The sequence below is a fragment of the Paralichthys olivaceus genome, chromosome 6, assembly GCF_024713975.1.
Source record: "Paralichthys olivaceus isolate ysfri-2021 chromosome 6, ASM2471397v2, whole genome shotgun sequence".
NCBI lineage: Eukaryota > Metazoa > Chordata > Actinopteri > Pleuronectiformes > Paralichthyidae > Paralichthys > Paralichthys olivaceus.
This window is the reverse complement of record NC_091098.1, coordinates 13,053,838-13,074,746: the sequence shown is the minus strand read 5'-3', so window position 1 is coordinate 13,074,746 and position 20,909 is coordinate 13,053,838. Positions and strand designations below refer to the sequence as shown.

At 39.6% G+C, this 20,909-nt stretch overlaps 1 protein-coding gene across 1 annotated transcript in view; it reads left to right on the top strand.

Annotated features, from left to right (window-relative positions):
• The first annotated feature begins 216 nt into the window (after window positions 1–216).
• Window positions 217–20,909, top strand: part of casz1 (castor zinc finger 1) — a 163,360-nt gene continuing 142,667 nt past the window's right edge. Inside the window, exons 1-2 of the mRNA XM_069526243.1 lie at window positions 217–395; window positions 1,917–1,973. The gene's annotated coding sequence lies outside the window, so the exon portion shown is untranslated. The remainder of the gene's footprint in view (window positions 396–1,916; window positions 1,974–20,909) is intronic.

Here is a 20,909-nt window from a genome sequence, read left to right as displayed (position 1 = left end):
TAACAGTATATATGTACTAACAGTATAAATGATCTATCAGTATATATGTACTAACAGTATATATGTACTAACAGTATATAGGAACTGTCTCTTTGACACGCTGTCCTCAGACACCTCCACCAAACTCCAGTCCAGTTTTTCCAAGCACCACCTGCCAACCGAGAAATTCAATTAAGGACTCCTCTTCCCACTTGAAGCCGGTCTCCAGGGCAGATCTTCCGGGCGACTCGCCCCTGTAAGAAATTAGAAAATGCAACAATAAAAACCCTCAAAAAGAAAAAAACTTAAAAAGAAAAATGTGGCAACTTTAGTAATGAAAGGTGTCACGCTCTCCACCGTGAAGACGCACGTCTCTTTGGGCTGGAAGTGACCGACACACAGCGAAGTACCCACAGGTAAGAGTTTTCCCTTTTCCCCTGAACTACTCAACACGCTCGTTTCCATCACTGTCAAAGTGTCGGTCGGTGTTAACGAAGCAGTTTGAAACATTTTGGGGGAAATGTCGGTGGAAGGACGGAGGGTCGGTGTGAGGTGAAGCCGAGGGTACACACGGTGTGACCGGCTGTCAGTGTCGATGCGGCGGCAGCGGAGGCGGCGGCGGTGCGGACCCGGAGCGACTGACTGTCCCTGTGCTGCTGGAGAAGCCTCTGAGGGAAACAGCGGCGAGAGCAGCAGGCTTTTATTAAACTTGAATAATTGTCCAAACACAGTGAAAGCTGCAGGAACACCAGCTTCTCTGTTCACTCACTGGGCTGCAACTTTTCTTTTTTCCTCCCTCACTTCGTACTTTTTGTGGCGAGCTCACGCGCTCCCTTTCCCCCTTTATTCAGAAGCAAAACTAACATGAGGTTCTGTTAGAATGTCTTCACGCAGCTCAGACCTACAGTTTAATACCGGGTGTTTCTGACACTTCCCCAAAAGCTGCACTAACGACTGACATGTGCGACTTGTGGTTTGCGCCCAAAGTGTCAGTATTTGTCGAGAAAAACTTAGTGAAACTCCGCTGCTCGTTACTAAACAGGTTGCAGCTCTCACACACTATCATAGACTGTAAATAGAGGAACTCCTATAAATGAAATCAATATTCAAAGCCTGATGCGGAAGTTGCTCTTGAAGACTGTCTGCTCACGACTTCCCTTTTTTAAATGTATTATTAAAACACATATTTTTCTCAGTTTTGCATGTTTAGGACGGTAGATTAATCGCGAGCTGCAGAGTCAAACAGCAGCCGGGAATGTGCAACGTGTGAAATGCATGACTTCATCAAAAAAAATTCACTGCAAATTATTTGGAGTTTCAGCAGGTTATTGTGCATAAATACATAAATAAATACCATCATAAATATCACACGATTATGAAACCGTGTGCAAAACCTGACCATTTGCTGAACATAACAGTTGGCAGGTTATACATCACACACACACACACACTGTATTTGCTATATGGTAAATAGCTTTTTTCTGCAGTTCCTGCTCTATGTGGCTGTGAGGCAGGTTTTTCTTACTTCCACCTACTACTGAACAAACAATCTGTTTAAAAACACTGTACGTTCTCTCTGTGTTTGGTTAGTTGTGATCTCTACAAAACAGGACTGTGATGTAAGATTTAATTTAACATGATTTCATGCTTTTGTTAAAGGTTCACCGTTTGTGCTCCTGTGCATTTCTAGTGTCTGCCTGCCACTGTGTTATTTTTCTCAGGGATGAGGATCAGGACAGGAATAGATCACTGGCACTTTAAACCCAGAGTTCTCATATTCTCGCCGGATCTTTCTCCTTTGCTAATTATTGTGTTGTTTTCAGAGCAAATATGTCATATCCATGGCGACCAGGCAGGTTTATTGTCTCTCCCGTGCAATAGCTCACATAAGTAATTAATTATCCCTTTTTCTCTCCCTCCTGTCTTTGGTTAAACAGATCATTCATGGAAAGCCATCTTCCATATTAAAAATGCCACTGCTAGTACAACACAAGGTAAACATTGACGTTTCTTTTTCTCTTTCAATTTTTACAGTTTGGATGTCCCTTTTTGTGCTTTGATTTTTTTCTGTCTTTCAATTCAGCCGTGGATTAAATATTTTTATGATGTAGAAATATGCATTAGGTACACAGTGTGTGCTTTTGAGGTATTTTCCATAATACCCTCATAGTTCAGCAGCTGTGCAGCCTAACTGTTGCAGATGTATTCATGCATGCAAAGCAAGAGCACACTTGACACTGAAACAGGCGAGCTTAAAAAACACATGTTTCGACATGAAATCAGCATGCATTTTGTGTGATTTGAATCGCAAGCATTAGCCAGACTAAAGGTAAGTTTACCTTAGTGCTCTTTCTCATTTTACGAGGTCACCAAAAAAAGTATAACCAACAGCAGGTGACACAACAGGGTACAATAGTTCAACTCAGTGAATTGCAGTGGTATTGTACATGCACCTTTATACATTCAGTTCAAACAGAGCTGCTAAATGATCAATTTAAGCAGTTTTCCTGCTTTTCAGTCAGCGCGTACATCTGGAATGTGACGGCATGCGTCTGCTGTCCAGAGGTCCACCTCTAGCTGGACACCAGCCAGTCTTCACAGTCACACCGGTGCTACAGACTCTCATCTCTCCTCGGCATTGATGAGACACTGCAATATCTATCTGTCAAACACACTGGCCTTCTTTCCCTGCCTGTCATTTGGTCGCCTTCATTCCTTAAAATTTTTCCGTCCTCACTTGTGGAGTAAGGCAAATCTGCTGTGCTGTGAGAGCAGAGACACTAATTGTCCATTTGTGCTGTTTTAATTACAATTTGGTCTGTGTGTTTAGTTAGTGTTTATGGATGTGGTCCTCCAGGCCTTTTGATTGGGTCTCTCTCTCTTTGTAAAATGGTACTTGAAATGTTGCCTGTAGTGCTGTGCCCCTGGTTCTCTTGACTAGTTCAGCATCTCATTGGTTAATCAGTGTGCGATGCCTCCAATGTTCTTATTTCCTGCAGCCCTATCAGTCAGCGAAATGCCTCATGTCTCATAAGTACCCATCTGCATCTGTCAAGGGGTGTGTAGAATTAAACCCATGTGTATTCCTGTTCTGTTTGACCTTGGCTGTGGACCTCAGGTCTTTGATGTCAAATAAGCGTCAGTAATCCCAGGCGGCGTTTGACAGGCTTCAGGAGCCATTACTTTTATTTCCCAGCACATAAGCTTTATCAATTGCACCCTCAGTGTAATGATTTTGTATACAAACTCACGCTTCCACAACCATAGTGTTTTGCTTTGTAAAAATATAGTGCCCTCAACACGTACTGTTACACCAGCACAAATAGCACACATGTTTTTTTTAATCATCATTATTGTTTTTATTTTAGTGCTGGGGAAATGTCCTTTTTGCATGCTTGATCAGCCAGTAGAGAAATCCAATATAATGGAGGTTCAAGGTGAATTGCATCCCGTGCATTTCCCTTCCTTCGACTGAAGGAATATTCCAGAGCAAAATAAACAAATCACACAGACAACAGTAATATAGGGTTGATTTTGAAGGCATGAAATAAGTATCGATTAAATCCTGCAGTTCATAGATGAAAATGGCCTTTTTGGTAATTTGTCCTGGGCCCTTTCAATACGATGGAGAAAGAGAGAGGGAGAGGATGGACTGGGGGAGAGAGAGAGACTGCAGAAAAGGGTGGAGAGAGGAAGAACAGAAGGGGGGGGGAATAAGACAAGCGAACAGTGAGAAAGACAGAGAGCTTTCGCAGAGTTGAGAAAGGGACATGCTGCCCCTTTCCGAGCTCATTATCATTCTTAATAAGTCTTAAGGAAAGAAGGAGCACTGAGTGTGAATGCACGGTAATCCTTGCACTGGCCAAGGTTAGTAGGGACGTCAGCACATGCGCACCGCTCCCAGCTGGCCACTCTGGGACAGGGAGGGGACCAGAAGAGTACAGTTAAGGATAGATGTTCAAGGAGAAAGGGAGGACGTTCAGATACTGTTTAAAGGTTAGGCCCTTTCCCCCAGCCTGTAGCTTTTTGGTTCCTGCGCCACCTGGCATTCAGTGAGTAAACAGTTCTGCATCAGACTAAAAACCATAAGCCATATGCCCTGGTGTGTTCTGTAATGAAGAACTAGTGACTAGTACAAGGCTTGATTAAAAAATAAAATAAACAGAATTGTTTTGACTTTGGCACCATTGGAAACAAGGGATTCACTTTCCAGTCAAAGCGACTGCTGGCTGCGGTACATGCCGAACTCACTGTTCTTTGGGTGTGGTCCAGTAACAAGGATTAAGATGAATTGGATGAACTGGTGACCAATTAACTCATTTAACAAATTGCCTGCCTCTTTTAGTGGTTGTTCAACCACGTTGCTTTAATGGAAATCCAATGCAGTATTTATTTATACACTGTGCTAAACTTACAGTCCAGTGTTGCGTCACCTAAATGCGTTCTACAGTGTTAGTGATATTACTGTATTCCTGTTCATTCGTCAAATCAGATGTGAGACAAGCCTGGTGCATTAATCTTAGTCCACACCAGAAAATACTTTTCATACTTCCTGTAATTAGCACAGTGAGTGTTTTATTTTGCAGTTTAATTATCTGTCAATCTTTAAGCCTTATTTTAAAATGTACACATTGCAGTCCAAGCACCTTTAATTCTTGAAAGTAAAACTATATAATGTTTCATGAATAAGTGCAGATGTCATTGTAAAGACACTGAGTATGTACAACAGTGCACAGAACCTCGGAATCACAAGATTTTATTCAAAGTCAAATTCTCTGTGTCAGAGTTGATTCAGTATGAATTAATACAAATCTTGGAACCATGTTGCACTGTTCTTTGTTTAATAAATGATCATTTACTGATCACCATTACTGGCTAAATGTGTTTTGGAATAAAAAAAGAAAAAGGAAAGCACTCTCTGCTGTGCCATGACTAACGTTGTTTCTCCAGCCGTGGTGAATTTTCTGCTGAAAGCCACCAGGGAATTGACTCAGATAAGAATTATGATTCTTATGGGAATCAATTTTTCCCCCCCAACCCTGTAATGTTTCCCAGAGTTTCTGAATGACAAATACTGTGTATGCCACTGGTTACTCTGTTGCAATAGCAACTTTATAGGTAGTTTAAGTAGATTTACAGTTTTAGCATGTAATCAAAATGCTTCAGAAAAAAATTGAAACAAAGCGTGAATATATTCCATCTGTAACAATAAAAATGGTCACAACTTAAGTTCTTTAAGCACAAACTACAGGCTACTTGTGATTCAGTCATTTTTAGGGGAGACTGATAATCACCCAAATATTTTCAAGTTCAAAATAAGTTGTCTTGCATCCACTTTTCCCAAAAGTCTCTATTTTATTACTGACATTTAGTTTTTCTAATTATTAGCTGTAGTTTTTCTTTTTAATTTTCCTTCAGTGACATGTAACAATGTGGTTGACAGCTAGAAAAATATTGGTTTCCTGACCTCGTCTCCAGCTCTATACTGCTGACGTATTTGAATTTTGATGATACCTCTGCAAACTCTCTTGGGAATGTGTTGGCTTAATTGTCCAAGAGGGGGACAACAGTCAAATAAGCAAATGAAATTTGAGCTGATGGTGTAGAGTGGGATGCCCTTTTGTCTTGCTCAGTGTAATGTCATCTCAGTGCCTTTCTGTCATGTAAGGATGATTTACCCACAGACAGATGTTCTCAGACCTTTGCTCATGAACCTGCCCCATTTCGTTCTATTTTTTGCTCTTTTAAAGGTTAAGGAGTAAAAGAGTTTCCCTCCAACATGTCAGTCTCTTTTGATGGTGCATTGGTGTCAGTTGCTCTGATGAATTTTAGAGGCTGAGGAGATACTGGACTAAACTGAGCTGACTTTTTGTACACGTAGGATGCTTTTACAAAAACCTCTTCTTCTTATCTTACTGTGTTTTGGTTGTGGCATGGTTGGCAACCTGCTCTTCATTTCTACCCTCCTCCTCCCCACCGTCAATCCTCCACCCCCCCTCTAGGGAGCCTTGTGAGGCAGAGAGCCATCACCATGGTGATTTGAACACAGATCCCCCACACACCGGTCCATTGTGACCGGCGTGTGTTGAGGTGAGAGGGAACAAAATGTCACAGCAACAGGTTTTTTTGTGTTTTTGTTTTGGCCTCAATTCTCGGTGGGATTGTTCTCAGATCCATGTGCTCAGTTACACGGGAGGGACCACTGGAGAGACTGTAGGAGTCAGGGAAATGAGCTGATGGGAGAAATGAATTGAGTGACCTGGAAATACAATGTCAAAACTGAAATCTAAAATTGTTGTGCTTCGAATTGTATACTTCAGTGAGTACACTCACATGTAGTGTACTGTATGCTGAGGTAGTGCATGAATTCTGACCGGTTAGTGATGTCCCCAAATCAAATCTATTGTGAACTTATCAGAAGTGATGATCACATGTGACCAGAATTGTCACGTAAATCTGTCACCAATTCCCTTACTCATTTGATAAAAAACGAAAAGTTTTACTCTAGTTTTTATTCTTCAAAGACATATAACCCAGGATTTATTATAACTTAATATCTTTTTTATACTTTTAAAGGTTTGAGTCACACATTGGGAAGACATATTGTAGTTTATTATTATTTTAGTTACATAGCTCCGTCAAGGTTAATGCCCTATCTTGCCATGTTAAAGCAAGTGAAAATAAAATCCTGGATCTGCCTGGGATCTGCATTATTGCTTTTTGGCTCATGCCCCACCACTTCACAAAATTTCAGGCAAATCGGTTGAGTCATTTTTGCATAATCCTGCAAACTAAGCAACACTGATGAAAACCTAACCTCCATTGTGGAGGAAACAATAAGTGGAAAGGAGAAATGCAGTCAAACAAAATAGACCAATTACTTGTGAAAACAATGTGTCTTTAAATACCCCTCACAAATACCTGCTGGTATATCCCCGGCTCCAACTTCCTCCATGCTGTACTTCTGCCATAGTGGTTTGTGATTAGCTCATGGTAATGCCGTTTCTTGCTCTCAGTTTGCGCCGACCTTTGACTTGTCTTGATCCAGCCAACATGCTATTGGCTACAGTCCCTGGAGAGGGAAGTGGGCTCATAGATAACATGCGATGAAGAGGTGAAGCAACTTTTGCCCCCAGCCCTGAAGAGGATGTGGTCTGTGTCCTATGACAGGTCCAAGGTTGCCCTCAGTCCCACAGGTTGGGAAAAGAGGGTCAGCCTGGGCCAGAGGGCATGAAGGTGGCTTCAAACACACAACCTGAGCGTCTGGCGTCATGTCTGGGCCTCATGCCCTCTGCTCTGAGTAGGATACCACTCCATAGCTCCTGTGATTAACTATTAAAGGGATTGTTCTGTTATATCGGTATGTCTGTACATAGAATTTATACATACATTTTTTGTTATACAATGTGTATATTGCATACATATGCATCAACACCCACAATAAGCTGTTTTAATATGCAAGAACCAGAAGTCTCATTAATATTTGTTGATGTAGCTATAGCAGTCAGGTCTTTTTGTGCCAAGTCTGTTAGCGTCTGGCATCTCCTCTCCCTGAGCAGATGCAAAGGTGCAGGTCCTGAGAGATCCTTTTATGTTTGGAGACCTCTTTTCGCTGCTCTGGCTGCGACCTCAACCACAACACAGCTCTGTCTCAATCAGCTCTTTGCTGTAATCCCACTTCAGAATTCCTCTTGGCTAAGGGAGTAAATAAATTTTTCAGCGTTTATTAGAATACAGCTTGCCAGAAGGGACTCCTCTCTGCTCTCCTATAGCAGCTCCAGTAATTAGCAAATTGATTAGGAGAACTTCAACACACCTCCTTGGCTCTTATCTCCCCATTCTAGGACAATATTGCCGTGCCATGGGACAGCGTAAATATTTTAAGGGAAACCCTCAGTGAATCTCATTAAATGGCTATGGGGCAGAGCAGCTGTCTCCTGCTGAAGGTCCCAGCCAATTTTCTAAACTATGATTAAAGAAAAGTTTTGGATTATTTAAACATGCCAGGTCCTGTGGGTTCTTTTTTTCAGTGCCACTGAAGACCTCTGTGATTCCCCCCCACCCTACCCCTCTGTGCCAGGACTGCTCCCCTCCCTTTGGATCTATTAGTTTGAAATCGTTTGGGTGATGACTCTTTGAAAGTGCTGGTCATTCTGGGATGCCGTGTTCCGAATGCAACAAAGACCTCTCTTTTATGCACAAATGCTAATTAAAATTTTTACCCCCCATCCCCAAGCTGCAGAGGGGAAGACTTGGTAGCAATTTGGCAGATAATCAAATTGCATTTTAAATGGAGCCGTTTAAAAATGACTGGAGTCTGCTCACAAGAAGACACAGTGGCACAAATTAAGGTCGCGTAAGCTGCAATGTGCACAGAGGAACAATGCAACAAAATTCACATCACAATAGGATGATGCATTTATGTAAATAGACAACATGCAATTCTTATATTTTTTTCCACTGGTTAGAAGGTACAGTCAGATTTGTTTTCATATGCATGCAAGCTGGTGTACTGTTTTCCTTTTTAAACATAATTTCCCTCTTGCTAAGTGGCATTTTTGTTCATGATGTGTCCTAACAATCTGACCAATTACCAAAAATGCTAATAAGATGTGATTTGTTAACTGTTGCGGTACCTTGGAAACATTATGTTCTTAATTTCTGAGTTACAGTCAGACAGAAATGGCAAACTGGGTGGAAAATGTTGTCAACAGCTATGTTTGTCTACAAAAATCTGTGCTTAGAAGCTGTCCTCCCACATTTGGTATACATCATTAAGTTCTTCGTGGCCAATCAAATTGTCTATTCACACAGCATTCCAGTACATATTAGTGACAACTCGTTAGCAGAAAACAGAAAACTGACAGAAAAAATTTGGGAAACAGGCCTGAATTGTTTATCCCGACGAATAAGTAGAAAGTGTGATTCTCATGAAGTGATAGAATTGGATCATACTTGCAGAGTTCCCAGAGCGTCTTTCATCTTCCCTTCTGTCTGCCCCTGAAAATTGCACAAAACTATCTGTTTAGTTTAACACCCTGTTTAACACCCGTCTTTGTCATGCCACGTTTCCTGTAAAGTTTAACATTCATCACAAGACCAATACAGCCATCAGAACTGCTTCATATCCATAAAACCCCATTATGGACAGCACAACAAGTGATGCTTGACTTGTAAGTTTGAAGGGATCTTAATTGGCTGTGATTTGCTGGCTGTACGGCAGTGACTGTGGAAGTGGCATAATGATCGTCTGCGGATGATACATTGCTTTTCTGGCAACTTAACTCACCTTAACGCTGCGAGTGTCTGTAATCCTCTGTCTAAGTGCTGCCTTCGTATAAGTGTCAGACTGTCATAACAATTGTTTTGACCCACACACTACAGGTTGCACATGAGTAGATGAGATGTTGACCCTCTTTACCTTCTCTACAGATACACACATCTACAAAAAAGCCCATTGAGATCCTTTACAGCGATTCCCTTAAGGCAGTTCCCCTGTTTTCACTTAAGATTTGTGGTTAAAAGCAGCTGATTACATTTAGAGAACTCTGCCTGACAGTATCTGATGCTCATTATTGAAGTGCATTTATCAGCACAGTGGGAAAAACAAAACAAAACAGAAACTTAAAGTACCAGAGATACTTTTAGATTTTCCTTGTAGTATATTATTATACATGAAACAACATTTCATATTTCAGCTCTGTTTTTGTTAATAACGAAACATTTTCATAAGTAATTTCAGTTATGGTGCTAATGCAGTGCCCGTTCTAAACATGTCTGTTTGGAATGGGCCGTTTTCTTAGACTGTGGTAATTCTCCAGACCTACTTCAGATGTATTCCTTGTCATTAGTGAGACCTCCTCAAACAGACCTACAATATACTGTCACTTTTTCTTTTGTTTGTGTGCTTGGTGTTGTGTGTGGATCTTTTTATAAACACTGTGGTGCAGAGTGAAGTTAGAAAACTTTGGGTTTGTCCTACCTGGTTTATCTGCAAAAAGGATTCTGTTGTTTTTTGTAACGCTGGTTGCCTCTTCATTAAGTTTTTAAAATGTATATTGAACATTTATATATATATATATTGAACGCGTTTCCAAATCAGACCTTATTTGACACCGCGCTTCCCTGGACCACTAAGAAAACACATGCCAAGTGTGAAGCCAATAAAATCAAAGCTTCGCAAGATATGAGTTACACATACAGACAGATGTTAGTGGAATTGTTTGGTAGATAAGCTGAGATAAGAGTCATTGAACTTTACTGTCAGAGCATTATAGTGTTTTAACTTCTTTTCCTCATGTCTTTTATGCTTCATTCGATTAATGTAAAAACACATTTTCCTTTTGTTCATTTTCATAGCACCACAGGCTAGCATGGTGGTCAGCATTCTTAGAAGCAAGCATATTTTTTTAATAATACACCTAACATTGTTTTTTTGTTTTTTATTTATTTTGTTAAATTGAGAATTCATCCTAGCCGGAGCAAAACAATCCCTGTCTTATGATGGTGATTGACAAATAGTGTTGCAAAGTTAATGACACAAGAGGGATTTGATTGATCACGTGGATGACTGATCATAAAACTGCAGTCAATATTTGGCTGTAGCTTAATTTCCCCTCTGAACATCAGTGTGCCAGGATGTCTGAGATGTATGGCTAGAGATAGAGCAGTGGCAAAACAGATATTTACACTAAAGTCTCTTCTGAGCGTGATGATACTGCCTCTCTTTGCCTCACAGTAAATAATATCTCATGATGCTAAAATGAACAGTCTTAGAGTATTTATTCAGTTGAAGTAAAGGGTATTGGTTAAAGCTGACCAATTCTAGAGCAGTTGGGATGAAAATCGCCCTCTAATTACTGTACTGTGTGGATCATTTGGTCCCAGTCCCTCTGCTGCAGATGACAGTATTAAAAAGTCTCTTTTATTTATAGAAATAAAATTTTAGCTTCAGAGACAATAGGCTAGTTCTGTTTTACGGTACAGCAGACTTTATCTTTTTAATAAAAAATCCTGACTTGGTGAAAGTTTAATTAATAAGGGACTTAAAGCTAGAGGAATGAGCAAGGGAGTTGGGTCTTTAAGGGGGTACTTATTTTTCCATCTGGGCTATCCTCCAAAAAAACTGTCAATTAGTGTGTTAAGCTGAAGAGACAAAAAACGTCATTAGTTCTTGCAAAAAGAATAATGGGTTTTAAAGGTTTTGGTTTAGAGGAAGGCCAAAAGCATAAGAGTGAGTCTTATGTGTTTTCATTTATTTCCTGCAATTATAAAAGTTTGCAGGAAGGCTTTATTGTTCTAAGGTGCATGACCGAGAAAGAGGACAAATGAGTTGTTTTTGTAACTAAGTCTGTAGCTGTTCTGTCTGAGATAAGACAAATAAAATTACTTGGATTTGGAGTGAATCATACTGTGCACAACATATTGTTTTTTAACTGTTGTAGTTTCAACCAATGATGTTGTTGATGTCAGCTGTGCTGTTGGACCATGAATAGATGTTTCTGTGTATTGTACAGTACATCTGATTGTGTATGTCAGTGTATTCTGGCTTTCCTTGCTTTTTTCATTCTGCTTTAGCAAAGTCCCTCATCTGCCATGTGTAGTTATCATTAGTAAGTAAAACAGTAACTAAAGAAAACTCTTTCAAGCAGTTAGCATTGGTTGGTTTGGTGGTCTCGCCAAATGTGTTGAAGCAACCGGTGAGTGCTTCCCTCCAGTTTCTGAACTTTTTTAAAAATGTTTTATCTTGTTTAAAGTTTTTCCACTGAGTAGAAATTCTTATCATCATAGAGAAAAAGCGGGACTGCTTTGCGCTGGGTGTCGTAATTGACGTTTATTGATTATTTTATTTTCTAGTTTGCTTATTATGAGCATAGACTTTCAGACCTTTGTGTAACATTGAGCTGTGGTATAGAGAATGACAGGAGAAGCCCGTTGTTTGACAGAATTCTTCATTTAGAAAAAATCTAAGCAGCTTCTTTCAGTTTACAACAAAACAGCACATTTGCACATTTAATGCGTTTAATCTGGAAGTAATACAAAAACAAGATTGAGTAAAGACTACAACAGTCTCACCTGTTGCTGAGTTTGATAAACATCCATAAAACCATGTAGAATCCTGCATGGTTTTATGGATGTTTTAAGGGGGCATCGACACAGGCAGGATGTCGCCTTGTGCTGCTGATGGTCAGTCTGACTGTTACAGACAGAGAGAGTCAGAGCAAGATCGGGGCAAAGAGCACTGTGCACAGCTGATAATGAAGCAAACGCACAAAACACTAGGTTCGAGATCTTTTCAGTTGTGTAAAAAATGGTAGCATTGTGAATCTGTGGCAAGAGAAATATAGTTTATATATAGCAGCCAATACATACACACAGTATGCATCTTCTCTCTTTTCATTTTTCATTTGCATTTCTGACACAATATCATTTGATGTCATTTGTATGTAACAAAAATGTCATCCTGGTGTTGATTTTAAATAGTTTGTTTCATGTAAGCAAAACAATTATTCTCGATAAACTTTGCAAAAAATAATAGCTTTGACTTGCAGTTGCTGTTTCTTTAGGGACCTGTATCATGATAAATTATTGTGTTGAAGCATAAATCCTAATGAATATCTGCAGTATGGTTCTTTCACATAAAAACTGGTCCAAGGTAAAGTATCATCAATGTGTTAGACCATTTACAGCAAGAAGAATAAAATGTATTTCACCTTGAAGAAATACTTCTGTGTAACTGTGATAAGGTAACCTGTAAATGAGCAGGCCTCTATTTGTAATGAATTACCTCCTCGCAGATGTCCATTTCAAGTGTTTTTTTATAGCAGAAAGTGTGACAGTGGTGCTTAGATGAGGCTTACATAACTATATAGTGCAAGAGGTCTCAGGCTCTGAGCCCAAAACACGTCATTGACTTGTGCCACACACAACAGGGGATGACTTTTGCATCACAGTGTGAGTGCTAGTAAATGATTGGTTACAGGAGATCCTCCAATAAATTAATTGTTTCCACTTCATGGTTAAGTATGTGCTACTCTTCCAAATCGAGTGCTGGTACTTGGTTATTACACTTTAATAGCTTGCTTGCCAAACTAACGATATATTACTCCATGTGCTGGCTCAGATCAGAGAAGATGAATTGGCTATTAATTAGAGTTGCACTGAGAGGGCACAGGGGAGAGACTACTCATAGCCTTGCAATCAGTGTCAACGGGGGCCCTTTTCTGACTGGGACAGCCAGGGCAGGCCTAGGTCACTGAGTCTCATCATTAAAACCACTGAATCTGGAAGAAGAAGCAGGATCAAACATGGCCACCATCTTGATGAGTCAAACAAAGGACAATAGAGTTTATCGTCGGCAGCTGCAATTTAATCTGATGATTTTAGTCACAAGTGTGCACAGGACGGTAGCGATGCGTGGGAGGTTGTTTGGCTCCATGAGGTTCCTTAACAAAAGCCTCACGTCCGAAGGACTTTGAATTGGAAAGTTATGGAGGAAATATTTGACGGGCAGAGATGATTTGTGGGGAATATTATTGTTTGGCTCACTTTTCTTGTGCAGCCTCTGAATTAGCCCTTTTATCACAATTAATTAAGCTTGCCTATAGGAGATGTTCCATCTTGAGCTCATCCACACAGGATAAATAAGTCAAAGCAGCAGGATATATGTTCTTTTATTGGCTGACTTGATCTCGGAAGCATCTGTAGTGGGGGGAAGCTGTCTCTGTGGTGCGACTTTGTGGAAGAGTCTTTGCCATCACTCACTTTGAATGCTTTTTTTATGACTCGTTTTGTTAAAAACCTCTTTTTTTAATGCAAGGTATCAGGAGTTATGGCCTGTCTATGCAAATTAGGAAATTTTGACAGTTTGTTATTCATGTCATCGCCTTTTTAAACACTTAAAGGCAATAAATTTCACTATGACAGGCTGCTCCGAAATTGCCACTAAATATTATTAAATATTTTAACAAGTTCCTTGTAAATATGCCTTAAATGTTTGAACGATGGGCAGGAAGAAAAATGGCTTTGCATCAACTTATTAGAGGCTATAAAAGTGGCAGTGATTTATCATGGATGTGGAGCAACTCAGGCCACCATTTTTTTTGTTTTGCTTATTGTGTTCTCTTGCATTGTCCTGATGTGCTCATTAAAGAGAGACGCATCATGTTAAAAGCCTGCAGTTTCCCAAGTCATGAAAATGTTAGCAGCAGACATTGTTGTACCTGTGCTCCCTGAAAGACAGCGTGATTAATGGTGACAGCATTTTAAAGTTTTAAAGCTCCTCGTACCCATTTACAGTTTTACAATTTGTGATATCACTGCAGTATCGCTTCAGTGTGTTTATCAAGAAATACAGTTGAGGTAATGCAGCATGGATTTGGTTTGATGTATGTCTGAGGTAAACGTTTTGTTGATTCAGGGAGCTTTTAGCTTTTTACTTTACCTAGCTATGTTGGTTCAGTTTTAAATTTGAATATTCTGTACGGCTGTTTGAAGAAAGCAAATTCTGTGCAACAAAAAGTGTTATCTGTCACTGCCTGTCATATTATCTGTCACATTGTAATGTCTCTGTCCTGCAACACTGATCAGCAGATAGCCTGTCATTTCTCAGGATCCCCCCACCGCTGCTTCTGTGCTGCTGTATCACTGACAATGATGCTGTTGGTTTGAAATGAATTGGAACAAATTCCTGTCTGTTGTACTGTGTTAAAGATGAAAATAAGTTTCTCGCTGGTAATGTTACAGAAGTCTTTAATCAAAAATGAGAGGAGAGGATTGAGAAGTGTCTAAAAATAGACTGAGTTATGATACAGTTTTGAGGTTTTCCATTGGCAGAGAATTGAACATTAAACCAGGGTCATTCAGAGTAACATCTTGGTAACAGGAGGATTTATGTTTTACATTGGGAGATTCCTTCATCTGCCACATTCCAGCTTTTAAATTCAGAAGTCAACCTTTTTTCCCTGACCAGCCTATCATTTTGGGACTTTAAGTGGTTTCCTAATTTATTGCACTTAAATTATGATTAAATCCAACCACTTTATTAACTCTTAGGAAGGCAATTGATGTTGGCCAGCACCAATGAAGAGTGAAAACAGAAAAGAAATAAAAAAGGGACTATTATTAAAAAAGCTTAATGTGCAGCTACGATAGTTGTTTTTAAATGTAGACACATTGTAACTGAAATGAAAGAGATAACAAAAAGCTCAGTACATACTGTATATTTACACATATATATATATATATTAGAACATACATCTGCTGTAGTGATGCTTTCATAGCGTAACATTTTCTTCATTATTTGCTTATGTTGTCTCTTCTCTGTGTGATTCACATGTTCTCTGCAGACCTGACTGGCACCTGTTACCGTACATGTGTTAGAGGCTGCTTCTGTTCCTCAGTGTGCCACAAATGCACAGCAAGCACATGGGCAAAAAGCTCAACTGGGTCTTATTGATAAAAGGTTTTAATATATAAATATATGAATTTGGATTTTTAATATTTAATTCATTAACAATGAATATTACCTGCTTAATATCACTTTGTAGACACCCTTCACAGTCAACTAAAATGTTTTAGTTTGAAATCCGATGAAGATAAATCTCCATATAGCAGTAATACGCCATCACTTTGTTTTTCTGGACATCTCAATCCGTCAAAAGCCTATTATCTAATCATGTCTCGTTCCCTTTGCTCTTTTATGCTCCTATGCAGAAATTAGGGTATAAAGAAGGCAACCACGGGTCATTTAATCCTCAGACCCCTCATTGTTTTGGTTAGAAGCCACTACAGTATTCTACAAATCTCTGTGCTGTCTGAGCACATCACTCTTACCGGTTAGTGTGACGTGACGGCTGCCATGTCAGCAACACGGCACATCTCTGTTCCGTCTCTCCGGAGCCCTCTGTGAGTTTTCCCTGGGGTTGGCAGAATACGAGTGCCCCTTGTCTGACTGACTGTAACCTTGCCACCAGCTTGTGTGTGCTTATGTGTGTTTTTTTCCAACTCAAAAGACTTGAACAATGATGACTCAAGCCACGCAGAGTGCACCTCAGGGAAAATACAGTGGAAATAAAAATAACAAGTGGATTTTTGACTGCAGTCAGATGTGAGAGGAGGTATGCTGGCACTAGGCTAAAAGCCTGAGCAGATTCGCCCCCCCCAGTTCATTAGATTAGACTGTCTCGTGTTCAGGAAGTGCTGAAAGGCAGTGCAGATTGTATCTGCACGAAATACTGTCCTTAGGTCCAGAGACAGTTGCCAGTCCCAGTCTTTGAAATTCCAAAGTAGTTCTCAATCCAGTTAACGCTCAATATTGTGGTTGTCTCTTTGTGCCCCCTCCCTGCAGAGGGTTCTTATTAGAAGGGTTAAGTATGAGGATGTCTGTGTTGGTATTTATGTGGTTGCTCATCGGCACACCGCACATGAATTTCTCTAAATTATTTATTTTCCTGACACCACCATATGGTGCTGTAACGTGTTTGTCTTCGAGCGTGCTGGAGAAATGCAAGATCTACACTGGATTACTTGTGTATATACATGGGAGACCCTCTTCAAACAATGGCTGTTTTTTTTGTTATTTCTTAGTCTGGGTGGGCTCTGTTGATGCAATTCTTTGCAACTCTCTATAAGAGTTCTCTTCTCATCTGCTTGAAAGCAGAGATGATAAACATAATTGGGCTGAAATGACGTTTAACACAGATGCGCAGAGACCACTTCCATTGGACAGCTGTGGATGGGGCAACAGAACAAGAAGCTCAGAGGGCCCTGGAAAAATGGGGTTCTGATCTTCTTTGAAATGCCACAATTAATTGCTGTGCGTTGTCCCCAATGCAAGGATGATTAAATGTGCTCCTAAACTGCCCTGATTTGTGGGGGCACCTTGCAGATTTTATTTGCCACTGTTAACATTTTCATTCCTGCATTATGCATGGTGCTGTGGGGCAAGGAAGTGCTGCAAACAAATGGCCTGAGGGATCAGCGTAAACAGGGAGAGAAGACGAGCGGTTCAGCACTGCCTTCCTCAGCCAGTCTTCACTGACAAACTGCAGCGGGTCTGTGCCTTAACAGTGTGGTTATCAATGTCAGTTTCCTTAGATGTACAAATACTTTGATTTTAACTTACCTCAGATTTGTAGAACGTAAGGACAAATTTGATGAAAATGAATATGCTTTATTTTTATCTTTATTAATCCGCGATGAATGCACGTCTGATAGAATATTCCTGTCTTACTAATTGGATGTGATTCCTCCTCCTTCAGTGTGTATAGGCTGAGGTCACTTCCACTAGTTAATTCTGACAGCCAAAGCAATGTGTTGCTAGTTCCTTTGTGTTTTGGGATTTTAATTCCTCATTGCAATAATCAGTGACTGATGGAAGCCCTAGTGTTTTATGAAGGCATGCCAAATGACATGTGCTCCCTTTTGAACATGAAACACTCGGAGTAGAAATATGAATTTTCATATTAGAGCCATATTAACTGTCTGATTAGGATTTACTTGATCTGGGGTCTTGGCTGTTAGAAGTGCAACGCTGCACACATGGCTGTGCCCGAGTTGTCAGCTGTCATGGCATTGGTCCAGAGCCTTATGCTTGGCAGGTCTCCACCCTCTCACCTCAAGCTGACAATGCAAATACATTGAAACAATTTGCAGCCACCGGACAGCTCTGTACACACTCATTCCATATCGATACAAAAACGTATACGTCCTGGGTAAGTTGATAGTCCTCTTCACAATAATAATACTTTGCGGTTTTGACAGTGGAATGAGTTCATTTTAAGTCATAAACCTGTCCCGACCCTCAGGTTCTTGGCGGTATATGCAATTTTTTTAACCCAGCACCTTGCCATCAAAACGCTCTGCATGGCATTACCAGTAACTAATGCAGTCTGCAATGGAAAGAGGGCAGATATTGTTTTTTATGGCTTGACCTTTGAGACATTATTATTTTTTGATGAATAACTGTTTACCCTGAATGCAGGCATTAAACAAGTTTCCTAAGGTTTAGAGTCATTGCCCCTGACACAAATGGCAAAACAAAAACCCTCTCTTCCTGTTCACGGGCAACACGAAGTGTGGTGTCTGTGGAAAGTCTGTTTTAGTGGACTGGAGACTTGTGTTAAATAGGTGGATACCAGTTCATTAGGATGCCTTTCAGAGCATGAAAAATGACCTTTTCCCTTGTAATTGTTGTCTGAGTTCATAGATAGTTGACTAGAACCGGAGCATACTGTACGCTGACAAGGATCACTGGAAACAATTAGCTGTGCATCTCAGCAGTCACTTCTCAAGCAGTCACCGCGTTTTACACCTTCTCGCTTAAATGCCAGTCTGATGTGATTACATGTGGCAGATAAGTTAAGCAAAGGAAAAAATAAATGAATATATCAAATGCATTGAACTGTATCTAATGCATAGTGTGTCCAAAGTGTAACAAAGTGATGACAAAGTGTTACCATGTGGTGTAGCCCTTAATGTTCTGCAGTTTATTTGTGGTAAAATCCCCTACATGTGTTTTTATTAAAACAGAAACTGGAATAGATAAAGATTTGTCATGCAATGTGAGCTCTGCAGTGTAGAAAGTTTTTGCTACAAAATGATTAGACTAGATGGTTTGGCTACTGGGTAGAGTCCGTATCTATCAGAAAAAAATTGGAAAATAAAAAGCACTTCTTCTTTCAAGTATAGAAGCAAAAATAAGAGTCAAAACACAACAGAAAACACAGGTCAACAAAACGACACCTAAAAAATGTGTGTCTTTTTTTTGTGTCTGTGAAGGTCTGTGATTACATACGCATGTTATACACTCCAGTTTAATCCTGACTGTGTCTCCATGCAGTACGCATATAAGTTAAAAAAAAAAATATTTACACTATTGTATTTACAATTGAGATATAAAATCCAGACACCAGTATGTCTTTTCAATATACTGTTTTAAATCAGATATTAACATAGACCTCGAGTCTTGGTGCAGAATATCTGTGTCCCCTGTGGAGAACGTCTAAAGTCAGTCAGTGTTCATGTTCATTTTGCAGTGTATCTTCTCATGTTCATCTTAAGTAACAGCCCGGATAAAACATTAAAATATGCAACAGTTCTAGATTGCTGTTCTGCTTTTGAATCTTCATTGCTGTCATCAGAAATTTCCCTTCTTCTCTGTAGTGTTTTGATAAAGCAAATGTGGTTGAAGAGAGCAAATATTTAAGGTATCTGCAAATGTGATGCACATCTGTCAAACAGCCCAAGGGTGAAAACCAGCACATAACAAGGCAACAAATGCTGATCTGGGACTTCTCTGCGGCAAAATAAAATATGGCTCAAGTTTTCATTAAGGTGCTATTGATTAGCTTTTCCTGGCAATGAATTATGGACGACATTAAATAAAAGGGAAAATATTTTTATGACTTTGCTTAGGCCATGCCAGATTCCCCCTTTGCCTCTTGTATGCTCGCCCTGACAGGCATTTTGTTTTCTCTCAAATTCTTGTGGTTTTTGTCAGACTTGGACTAAGTAAAAAAAAAAAAAAAGAAGCAATTTCACTTTAATTACCTATCCTATATTAAATAGGTATGTGTAAAACCATCAGGACTACCGGCTGCAGAATGGGCTTAAAACTAAATCTGAAATTTAAAATTTTGAAATAATAATAATCGAGATAATGTCACAATTTCCATAGAAACCAATATTAATCCAGGTTGCTGCTTTTCTTTGCATGCTCAGTATATTGTACACTACTATTTTTATGTAAATGCCTATGTGAGGCTTAATAATGTCAATATAGATCTGAATGCCCAAAGTTTCTGCATTGCCTTAACCAATAAAATTGTTTCTGTATACTTCAGTCTATCTTGATTAACATAAAAATATATTTTAGATATAATTGGTTCAAAATCTTGAAATATCAAGTCAAAGGTAACTGGGCTGATTTCTGATTTTTATCCATTGGCATACGTATGAATAAATGCCTCAGAAATCTTTGATTACAGAGAATGTTTATATTCTTTTCTGCAAATTTGTGCTGCTGTTACATGACAATTTTATCTCACTCAACATCTTTGTAACTGTTGCTGCATCGTCACCATCTGCTTATGAAACACTGCCCATGTAGCCAGGATGGGTGAAAAAAGATGAGGTACAATCAGCTTTGTTTTCCGGATAGATGTTGTCTCCCTGCCACACATGGTGATGAGGCATGTTTGTTGCAATAGTCATCACCCAATACTACAACTCAGCAAATCAATCAATAAAGTCTTTAAATTTTATTTTTTGGTCAAAACTAAATATTTTGTTCAACTTTCTATGTGTATTTTTTCTACAGGGAAAATCTAGAATCAGAAAATATTTTCTCTTTGTCTGTGTCATTCACAGACACAGCAGCAGTCATTTACTCTTGGCGTACACAATCTTGGCGTTAGTTTTGACTTTTAGTACTGGAATGTACTGACTGTTGGTGTTGAACACTTTTATTATAATAATTGCATCTCTTGACAGTAAATGATAGCTCAACCCGTCTGTCCTGTTCTGTGTTCTGAAACATGTTTCGTCTTCTTGAGTGTAAATTCTCGGATTTTCTAACCAGGACAAGTTGCAGGGCCAGTTTTCTCAACTCTCAACTCAATTCTGAGTTGTTACTCAGTAACTAATTCTTGTTAAGGTCGCAACCGGGAAGATTTCTGTCTTTCAGTTGGTGGTGGTTTAAGCAAACATGGTTTATTACTATATGTTGCAGCATTTGGAAAGCCACAAAACAGAAAATGACATAATTCTATGAAACCACCTGAGTCTCTAAGTCTCTAAGCAGCAGGGTACATTGGAAGGAGTTGGTCAACTCGATTGGTTATATTGGTTGCAGCTTTTTATCAATTAGCTCATTGTGGCTTCTCCCTCTTGTTCCATTACTTCCGGCAAAGTGTCACACTGGTCCACTG